The following is a 12,089-nucleotide window of genomic DNA, read 5'->3' on the forward strand; positions in this document are numbered from 1 at the left end:
AGACCTTTTAAGAGTTTCAGTTGGAGTGTTTTCAATGGGAGAATTTGATGTAGTAGGAATTGAAGTAGAATTGGGTTCTGAAGATTCAAAAAACTGAGGAAAATTAGGAAAGACAAAAGGTGTGTGGGCTGTGTTTGGTATGGAAGGGAATATGGATTCATAGAAAACCACATTTCTGAAAACAAATGTTCAGAGAGTGACAAGATCCAAAAGCTTATTCCCTTTGATATTTAGTGGGTAACCTAGAAAGAGGCACTTTGAAGCTCTTGGTTGGAATTTTCCTCTATGACCTATGAGTGTGCTAGCAAAACACAAACACCTAAAATCTTTAAGATAGTTGTAATCTGGATGTTTTTGAAATAAAAGAAAGTATGGTGTCTAATTTTTAGGATAGAAGAAGGGGTTCAATTTATAAGATGTGTGACCATTAGCACACAATCTGTCCAATAAGAAATGGGCAACTTTAATTAAAAAAGTAAAACTCTAGCAACATTAAGTAGGTGTTGATGTTTTCTTTCAACCATATCATTCTGTTTGGGTGTTTCAATACAAGACAATTGATGTATTATGCCATGGTCATTATAGAAATTGGGCATGTTAAACTCTTGACCGTTATTAGTCCTAAAAGTTTTAAAAGTTGTGTTGAACTGAGTATGAATATAAGAAACAAAATTTGTGAGAATGGTGCAAGTTTCTGTTTTAGTTTTCACGAGATAAAGCTAAATGAATCATGTATAGTCATCTAAAATTGTTAGGAAGTAATTGAAGCCAAAATATGAGGTGATTGAGAAAGGACCTCAAATGTCACAATGGACTAACTAAAATGCTTTATTTGAATAGCTATTTGATATGAGAATGGTAGCCTTTTCTGTTTGGCTGAAGGACAGACTTCACAGATATGATTTTGATTTGTTAGTATATTGGAATCCATCTTGCTAATGATTTTTAGTCTGGTAGGTGGAAGATGTCCTAATCAAAGATGTTAAATATCATCAGCATTGATGTTACAATTATTTGCTAAAGAAATAGAAGTTACACAATTCAAATCTAGTTTACTCTTTGCTTGAGCAGAAGGTTGTTGTAGATGATATAAACCAGACTTTACAGTAGCAAGCCCAATCATCTTCCAGCTGATTAAATTCTGCAAAATGCCTTTGGATTAAAAGAAAAACAAACCAATAGAATTGTCTTTAGTTAGTTTTGAAGCTAATATGAGATTAACATTGAATGAAGGAATATGAAGGGAATTATGTAAGGTTAAATCAGAAGTGAAGTTTAAATCTCCAATGAAGGCAATGGGATCAGATTGGCCATTTGGTAAATGGACCATAGATGGTTTACTGGGTAAATGAATTTCATTGAAAGGATGGGGAGAACAAATTATACGATCTATTGCTCCTGTATCAAGGATCCATGGAGAATTATTTTTAACAACAGAAACAGTGTGACATAATATAATACCTGGGGTAGAAGAGTTGGAATTAATTTGTGTATTGGATAAGCTATTTGCAAGTGACGGCAAGTTTTAAATTTACTCTTGAGAATATATTTGGGATACTTGAATTTGACTCCAAAGAAGAAACAACATTTGTAGTGAGTAATTTGGTGTTTGCATTTCCATGTTGAGCAAAAGAACTCTCTTGCCTCGTAAACCTTTCCATCCAGGTGGGTATCCAATTAATTGGAAGCATTTGCCTACAAGATATCTAGTATATCCATAATGGGAACAAGTGACATCTACTTTTGCTTTTGATTTTGTAAACAGAGTACCATTTATAGCAATTGGTTTCTATGTTTGTGTAGCAACCATTGCATGTGAGTTTATAGAAATGCCAACAGTATTAGTTAATGATCTTTGGCTTTCTTCTTGCAGTAGTAAAGAAAATACTTTGCTCATAGAAGGCAAAGGTGATTGGAGAAGTAATTGACTTCACATCATAGAGTAAGAATCATGCAAGCCAATGAGAAAATTCATCACATAATTGGATTGTTGCCTTTCTGTGAAGTTCTTTAAAATATCACGTGAACATCTGTCAAGGGTTCCACATCTACAACTTGGAATTGGCCTGTAATTGATGTATTCATCCCGGGGGCTCTTGAATTCATTAAAGTACTTCGTAACTAATTTTGATCCTTGAGAAATTGAACTGAAAGACTTTTCTAGAGTAAAGATTCTTGGACCATCACTTCAAAGATACCTTGTCTTGAGTTCTTTCCAAATGTCGTATGCACTTGTGAAGTATAGCTAACTCCCACAAATCTCTTTGGCTATAGAATTCATTAGCCAAGATAGAACAAGATTATTTACTCTCAACCAAGCAGTTCGAATCTAAGAATCACCAAAATTGGATTAAGGCAGAGTACCATCTATGAACACAATCTTGTTCTTTACTGTAAGGGCAATGGAGATAGATCTACTCCATGCAACGTAGTTTTCACCAATAAAAATCTCGGAAACTAAGAGTGCTCTAGGATTATCCAATGGATGCAATCAATAAGGACTTGAAGAATCATCTGATGGATTTCTTGAAGAATCACCAGCGTTTGCCATAGAAGTAGAGTTCGTCATAGACTTAGAATTCGCACTAGAAGCGAGAAAGAAATAGAAAGATTGAAGAAAAAGACTTAAGAGGGCAGCAAAAATCTTATACACGATGATACCATGTAAAATTGTAGAAAAAGACTTGTAATTTATAAACTGGAAAATAGAGTGGCTATGGAAGAAGAAGATGATCAATTCTTCTCATTATGATCGAATGAATTACAAATGTTATACAATCAGTCCATTATATAGATACAATGGCTATTCGCCATCTAGACCACTAATATTCATAGTTGCATAACTAACTTAACTACCAATTACATGAATTCAAGCCTTTTGTTTCTATTTGGCTTCTTGAGCTTCTAACTCCAGACCTTCTATATAATTTTGTAAACTCCAACAGTTTTTGAGAGAGAAAGAGCAAAGTGTTGCCAAATTGAAAATAGCCTAATATTAGAATTTTGAAAGATTTTTGTATAGAAATGGAGTACCACAATGTGATCTCAATCTAATGAAATATATTTTCCTGAATAACTCGAGCTAATCTCCATGGATGAAAATGGGAAATGGTAAAGATAAAATAGATAAATAGATAATCTTCCATATATAACAAGAGATATAATAAAGATAAAATCACATATTTTAAGTTTATGACTGGGTTAGCTTGTTTGTTATCCACGTGTACAAATTAGTTAGTTTGTTTAATCTCCACTAGTAAATGTATATATAATGGACACGTATTGTAATTAGTGAGCAATATAATCAATACATTAAGTTTTCTCTCTTTACATGGTATTAGAGGAATTTTGTGGAAGCTTTCTTTCTTCATTTGGTCATGCCATCTTCCACTCATCTTCATTCTACTAGGGATGATTACTCCAATCCCTTCTTCTTGCACTATGTTGATGGTGTAACATCTCAATGAAAGACCCAAATCACATGGCTTGTACTCTAAAATGACTAGTTAATCATACAATTGGAGCCATATTGGAATCTTATAAAGAGCAAAAAAATTTCTTTCTCAAGTAATATGGGATCCCATACACCACTTACCATTATCTTTATCATATGGAGTATCATAGGTCCAATCTCAATTCTTGTCACTTAGACTCTCACAAATGGTAATTATCATACATGGTCTCGTTTTATGCTGATGGCCTTATCGGCTAAGAAGAAAATAGAGTTTATCAATGGCTCGATTAAAAACTCACCTGCTATTGACCCTATGTTTAGGGCTTGGGAGAGGTGTAATAATACATTACATTCTTGGATTTTAAAATCAGTTTTAAAGGAGATTGCTAGAAGCATTATCTACACTATATCAGCTAGAGAAGGAATTTTATTCACTAATGGAAGGTTAACTTCCCGACAGTTCTTATCAGACTTGTATGAAAGGTATTGGGGATGAATTGGCGAATTTATTCGCCAATTTCACATTATTCTTATGGAGGTTTGAAAATGCTATTGGATTATTTGCAACGTCTGTATGTTCTTCATTTCCTCATGGGCCTTATTGAGAATTTTTCAATGTCTGTTGACAAATCTTGTTAATGGATCCTTTACCACCAATTAACAAGGTTTTTTCTCTTGTTTTACAAAAAGAAAAATAGCAACAATTCTCTATTTTGACTCCTACTTTTGAATCTACTACTATGTTCACTAAGGCAAATGTTTCCAAATTTGTTTATGGTAAATTTTCTACTCATAAAGATTGACCACTTTGTTCTCATTGTGGTATTGCGGGCCATACTATTGATAAGTGTTATAAATTGCACAGCTATCCTCCTGGTTTTTGCTCAAAGTTCAAGAACTCACCAATTACAAATTAGGTTGTTCAAGAGTCTCAAGAGCATGGAGCTTTCTCTTCCAAAGCAGTTATACCTTAATTGCCTATTTCTTCAAAGCAATGTCAACAGCTGTTGGTATTTCTCAATTCTAACAAATCATTGCTTAATTCTGAATCTTCTAGTCTACATGATGCTAATGTAGTATCTGACTCTACTTCCTCTCAACCTCTCTCAATTATATCTCACTTTGTCTTTTCTTAAAATCGATTTTCTAGTCACTACAATTACTTTTACAGCTCTTATTACTATTACATAGCCTTATGGTTCTACTGTAAATGTTACTCATGTTGGTACTATAAAACTCTCAGAATCTTTGATTCTTATAGATGTTTTATGTGTACCATCCTTTCAATTCAATTTACTATCTATTAGCAAACTTCTTCATTTTCTTGTTTTTTCCTTTTTCTTTCCAATTATTGTTTTCTTCGGGATCTCATCCATTGGAGGACAATTAGCTTGGGTAGAAAACGAGACAATTTCTATGTCATGCAGTAGCCTTCATTTTTTTCTTTTCTTTTTTTCTCCACCTATTGTTTATGTAGTCTCTAGTACTACCATTAATAAAAAATCTTGTTGATCTTTAGCATATTGGATTGGGTCATTGTTCTTTCACTAAGTTGGATGTTTTACATAAAATTGTTTATAACATTCCTTCATCATGTAATAAAAAAATTCATTGTCATGTATGTCCCGTTGCTAAAAACAATTATTACTTTTTCCTCATGGTGATCAGACTACTCTTTCCATTTTTGCCTTAGTCCATTGTGATATTTGGGGTTCATTCTCTACTCCTACATTTGATGGTTTTCATTATTTTTTTTCAGTCATTGATCATTATTCACAGGCTACATGGGTATATCTGATGAAAACTAAATCAGATACTAGACCTTTACTTCGGTCCTTCTTTGCCTTTGTAGAGACTTAGTTTCACACTCAAGTTCAAATCATTCGAACAGATAATGGTAAAGAATTTGACATGTCTAATTTCTTTACTTCTAAGGGTGTAATGCATCATCGTAGTTGTATTTCTACCCCTCAACAAAATTACGTGGTAGAAAGGAAGCATCAACATCTTCTCAGTGTTTCTAGATCATTGAGATTTCAAGTTAATCTACCTCTTTCTTTCTAGGGTGAGTGTGTTTTAACTACTACTCACTTAATCAATTGTCTTACAACTCTTACTTTGTCTAATAAATCTCCATATGAACTTTTATACAATAAAATTTATTCTTATTCACATCTCAAAGTGTTTGGGTGTTTGTGCTATACATCTACTCTTTCTCATCTTAGGTCTAAGTTTGATGCTCGAGCTACACCTTTTCTTTTTCTTGGATATCCTTATAGTGTCAAAGGATACAAGTTATTTGATTTGGTTCACAACCCTGTTTTCATATCTCAAGATGTCATCTTTCATGAAGACATCTTTCCTTATCGTAATTTTCACACTCATATTTTTGCTCACTCTTTTGGACATTTTGTTTAACCTCGTCAACTTAGTTCTGTTCCTATTACTTCCAATCCTATCCCTTCTTCTAGTTCTAATCTTTTCCATCTACTCTACCATCCCCACCTTGAAGATCCTCCAGATTACATCGTTCACCTGGCTATCTGCATGACTATTATTTCCATAATGTCTCTAATTCTATCCCGGGTGCTTGTGCTTATTCGCCTATAGGTTCAGGTAAACCATATCCTATCTCTCATTTTATTTCTTATTCTAAGCTTTCTCCTGCACACAAATCCTTCATTTTTACTATCTCTATTAATTCAAGTCCTACTTCCTTTACTCAAGTAATGAAATTTTCTCATTGGAGAGAGACACTGGCAGCTAAAATAGAAGCTTTAGAAGAGAATAATACTTGGTCTCTCACTTCTATTCCTATTGGTAAGCACCCTATAGACTGTAAATGAGTCTATAAAATCAAATAAAAACTAGATGGCTCTATTGAACAATATAAGGTGAGGTTGCTTGCAAAAGGTTATACACAGCATGAAGGTTTGGATTATCTTGAAACTTCCTCTCTCGTAGCCAAAAGGGTAACTGTTCGCTATTTACTTGCACTTGCTGCCACCCATGATTGATCTTTAGTCCAATTGGATGTTAACAATACCCTTTTACACAATTATTTAGATAAAGAGGTTTACATGGCTTTACCTCCCAGATTTACTTATAAGGTGAAGTCCCATATTTGTAAACTTAATAAGTCTCTTTATGGCTTCAAACAAACCTCTTGACAATGGTTTTCAAAGCTTTCTACTATCTTGATTCATCATGGTTTTTCTCAGTCTAGGAATGATTATTCCTTATTTACATGAAATCAGAGTTCTTCATTCATTGCCCTTTTAGCATACATTGATGACGTTGTTATTGCAAGAAACAATGATGTTGTTGTTTCTGCATTGAAAGTTTTTTTGCATTCCCAATTCAAGCTCAAAGACTTAGGCCCTCTCAAGTTTTTCTTAGGCCTTGACGTTGCTCATTCCACCAAGGGTATTTCTCTTTGCCAACGTAAATTTGCATTAGATATTCTCAATGATAATAGTTTTCTTGGGGATAAACCAGTCAGCTTTCCAATGGAACAAAATTTATATCTTACTAAATTAGATGGTGTACTACTTTTTTATCCTAGTGTTTATCGTCGGCTCATTGGAAGATTATTGTATTGGACTCTCACCAAACCTAATCTCACCTATTCTGTTCATGCTTTGAGCCAGTTTCTTAATCAACAATGTAATTCCCACTTATATGTAGCTCATCGCATTTTGTGGCACATTAAAGTTTCTCCAAACCAAGGCTTATTCTTTCCATCTACTTCAGCTATTCATCTTAAAGGGGCAAATTCTAATTAGGTAGCTTGTCCCAATTCTCGGCGTTCTATCACAAGATTTTATATGTTCCTTGGTGACTCAATTTTGGCCTGGATAACTAAAAAGTGGCATACAGTTTCTCGTTCTTATGCTGAGACAGAGTATGGAGCAATGGATTTGGCTTTTTTAAATTGTCTTGGCTTCAATCTCTACTACATAATTTATCAATCTCCCATCCACAGCCTACACTCATATTTTGTGACAATCAAACTACACTCCATATAGTAGCTAATCCAGTGTTCCATGAGTATACAAGACACCCTGAGATCAATTTCCATCTTGTACATGAAAATCTTCAAGATGGCCTTATATGGACATTACATGTTTCTTCTACTAATCAATAAGGAGATGTCTTGACCAATCCTGTTGGCTTTACTACATTTTCTACCTTGTTGCACAAAATGGGTCTCAGCATTTATTCCCCTTCTTGAGGGGGAGTATTAAAGATAAAAATCGCATATTTTAAGCTTATGACTAGGTTAGCTTATTTGTTATCCACGTGTACAAATTAGTTAGTTTGTTTACTCTCCAATGTATGTATATAATGGACACATATTGTAATTGGTGGACAATACAATGCATACATTAAGTTTTCTTACAAGATAAGGTTTATGAGGGAGAAAAGTTAAAAGAATAGAAAATAAAAGTTATGTCCATCTTGCCTAGTACGTCTATATTTTGAAAACTCGTTAAATTGTTTATGGCAACAGTAATTATCATGTGTGGGAAAACTCATCTCTTTTTGGTACCCTTCTCTTCTCTCTTCGCTCCCCCTTCCCTTCAAAAATTCTTTGAGTCTTTCGGTTCTAAAAGCAGAGAAAGCCAACTTGCTATAAAGAAAATTGGATGGACTTGTTGCATCGAAACTAAAGTCACCATTGCTAAGGTTCATGATAAGCTCTCCTCTTTCAAATCAACTTTTACTCCTTATGTCTATCATTGTTGGTCAGAGATAGCGTAATATACAATTAACGGTAGTCCAATGTTTATTGTAGGACGCTACATGTACTAGCAAACTTGATTTATAGCATAAGAAAGACCAAGCTGTGTCAGTAGAACATATTACAAAGCTCCAACTGTGCTACAATAGAGAGTTGAATCCAAAACTATCAAACAAAGAGAGATTCTATGTAGAGGACATGGGTGTTGCAACTAGCTTCGAGCATGATTGTTCTATGTAAAAGATCTGTAATATAGCGAGATTGAGAGAGAAAAATCGCATAAAAGCTTCAATGAGTTTCAATGCCAAGAAAGACATTTAAAGGACCCAATCCTTGATGGGAAAATCATGACACAATTGTTGAAGAAGTGTGTCAATATCCATCTATGAAAAACCAATGATGATAATGTTATCCACATAAATTAGTAGAAATAGTTGTACACTATTTTGATGATACATAAACAGTGAAAGATCAGCCTTAGAGGAATGAAAATCCAACTCAAGTAACCATTGGCTCAACCTTAAGAACCAAGCATGTGGTGCTTGGTTTAGACTATAGAAGGCACGGTTCAATTTGTAGACATGGTGGGGGTATTGGTGATGAACGAACCCTAGTGGTTGGGACATAAAGATAGTTTCCAATAGTTGTCTATGCAGGAAGACTTTTTGGACATCCGACTGATGTATTGGCCATCGATGTGAAATGGAAATGGATAGAACCAACCAAATAATTTGAGGCTTGATGACAAGACTGTAGGTCTTGGTATAGTCAAAACCAGCTTGACGACGAGACGAGCCTTGTGCCATTCAATGCTACCATCTACATGGTGCTTGAAGCAAAATACCCATTTTGAACCAACCAAATTCATGGAAGAATGAAATGGAACCAAAGACCACATGTGATTCTTCAGTAGTGCATCAAACTCAAAGTTCATTGCTTGGCACCAAGTGACATCTTTGAACGCATCAATGAAAGAAGTTGGCTTCGAAGCAGTGGAGAGGTTAGTGGTGACAACCATGGCATGGAGTGGATAAGGAACAATGCCATTGATGTGGATCTTAGGCTTGGTGATATTGTTCTATAGCCGAGTACATATAGAACGAGCAATATTTATAGTCAGCATAGGTGTAGATGCAGCTACTGGAGGTTGTAGTAGAGAATCTTTAGATGGACGCATGGCATGTTACAAAGGAGAGTGTGTGCCTATGGTGAGGAAGGAGATGATGGCACGTGATCACTATGAGGCAAAAAAAGGCATTGGGCTTATAGAGAAAATCGTGGGGCCCATTGGTTGAATGATTTGCTTCGACCTACAAAAAAGATGGAAGAATAATGGTGTGGGATGGTGGGGCACCACAGGTTAGATTCTACTGGGCTTCCTAAAAGGGAAAACATTTTGCATCTTGTAAGATGTAAATACAACCATTGGGCTGATGAAAACACTTATATCCTTTGTGAGATGGGTGAAACCTAAAAAAATGCACAATGTGGATCGATAATCCAATTTATGAGAATTATAAGGGTGCATGTTGGGTCAACATACATAGCCAAAAAATTTTAAAAATTTATAATCAGACCTAGTAAGAGACAAACAAGAAAGAGGAGACTGATTTTCAAGAAGGGGTGACGGGAGATGACTGATAAAATAACATGCTTGAAATAGGCATCAGTCCAACATTGTTGAGGAACACTTGCACAGTTTCAACAATGTGTCGATATTTGAATTCCACAGAGCCATTTTTTTCATGGGTGTGTGGACAAATAAGACGATGAATGATACCAGTAAAATGAAAATAACCATTGAGGTGACAATATTCACCTCCCCAATCAAATTTAGTCATTTTGATTTTACATTCAAACTGACATTCAATAAGTATTTAGAAATTATAAAATGTACATTCAACATAATATTTCCAAACTAAAGGATAAAATCAAGTGAATTTACTGAAATCATCGACAAATATCACATAATAGTAATACCCATCAACAGAAGCAATAGGAGAGATTCCCCAGAGATATGAAAAAACAAGAACTAAAACATTATTGGATTTTGATAGGGATAAATAAAATGGAAGTTTGTGACTTTTGGCTTGTTGGCAACAATCATAAACTGAAACATTTTGATTGGAGAGACAGGAAGTTGATTGGAAAATAAAATATGATGCGCTAAACGAAGAGATAGATGGCTAAGTCGACAATGCCAGGTATCAAGTGAAGCATGCTCGCCAATGAAAGCAGCTTTGGAAGAGATGAGGATGGTGGAGAAAGAAGGTACAGTCCATCTTAATTTGGGCTGTGGAACATAATTTTTACCGTTTTGAGATCCTTGACACAGAAAAAATGAGGGTGAAATTCAAAAAAGACATTCTTATCTTAAGTAAATTTACTAACAGATGTAAGATTTTCTTTTAATTGAAGGGACATGTAAAAGTTGACATAAGAATAAGGATTTAGAAGGAGAAGAAATACGAGAGTCGCCCATGTGATGAATGGCAAAACTTGCACCGTTGCCTACATGGATCTTATCAATACCAGTATATTCATCAGCTCTAAGATTTAAATTAGACAACTCAAAAGTGAGGTGATGAGTTGCAGTTGTGTCAGGGTACCAAGCTTAATCATTAGGTCCACTGTTGGAAGTCATAAAGGCTTGATACGGAGTTGATTGGTCCATTTGATAAGCATGATCAAAATAATGATAACACTACAATGTAGTGTGTCCGAATTGATTGCAAACTTGGCAAGTTGGGAAATTCCAACATCTATGCCCTTTTGAACTTGGATAATTTTGGTTTGAGTTCTTTGCATTGGAACCCAAAGCTTCAGATGAACGAGATAAAACACGACCACGATCGCAAGTGTTATTGTTACTGTGAGATGTCGTATTGATTGAAGCAATAGCCAAGTCAAGGGTTGTATGCTATTTCTCCAGATGAAGCTCAAAGTTGAGACGATGATCATACACCTCTTGAAGAGTCATCAGATCAAGATGAGTTGTGAGAGATGTGATCAGGGGATCATATTCAGGACCTAAACCTGCTTGAATATATCAGACAAGTTCATAGTCAGTGAGTGGCTATCCAAAGGTAGCCAAGTTATCGCCATAACTTTTCATTTTTTGAAAATAAACTGCAACCGAGAGATTACCTTTCTTCGACGAAGCAAGACTCAATCATGAGTTCATGACATTGGCTTGAGATTGAAGAGAGAAGGTTTGCTCTAAAGCAGCCCATACTTCATGTGAAATGTGTAACCCAATGACCTAAGCCAACACTTCTTTGAAAAGGGAAGAAACAATGGTAGAGAGCAAGAGTTGATCTTGCTGATACCATGCAATATATTCTAGATTGGGGTTATGCTAGGAGAAGTACCAGGCCATGTAATATATACATTAGATTTGGAATATAATCCCAAGATTTGTGGGATATGTACAACAGCAAAAAGGAAAGCACCAATTGACCAGCTTGAGCTACAGTGGCAACTTCATCTTCAAAGGTTGACTTCCTAGATAGGTATCTTTGGAGTGATTACGCCTGAAGCAGAGGGTGTGCTGACATGCTTGAAGCATAAATTTTCAACGAAGTTTTCTCTCTCGTTTCCTTAGGAATCTGAAATGGTTTTTTACAAACGTTTCCTCTTGTGGACAAATGCCATCAACAAGCTAATAACTTACTGTATAGTTCTTATCATTTATTACGTAGCTAACAGATGGAGTAAACTCTTGAGCTAGGTTAGAAAATATAATGATCCTTTTAGCATATTTATATCAACCAAGATAATCCTAAAAAAGCATCATATGAAGTCTGTACTTCTAAATTAATTGTTGATTCATATATAGGACCAAAACACATATCATGCCAAGAAGTTAGAATATAGTTTTTCATTTCTAGT

General features: G+C 35.0%; 1 non-coding gene across 1 annotated transcript; it reads right to left on the minus strand.

Annotated features, from left to right (window-relative positions):
* Window positions 1-11,135: 11,135 nt before the first annotated feature.
* On the minus strand, window positions 11,136-11,274 carry LOC122277911. The gene has a single exon (XR_006229217.1). It is a non-coding gene; the product is annotated as a small nucleolar RNA Z247 (small nucleolar RNA).
* Window positions 11,275-12,089: the final 815 nt, after the last annotated feature.

Source organism: Carya illinoinensis, chromosome 9 (assembly GCF_018687715.1).
Source record: "Carya illinoinensis cultivar Pawnee chromosome 9, C.illinoinensisPawnee_v1, whole genome shotgun sequence".
Classification (NCBI taxonomy): Eukaryota; Viridiplantae; Streptophyta; class Magnoliopsida; order Fagales; family Juglandaceae; genus Carya; species Carya illinoinensis.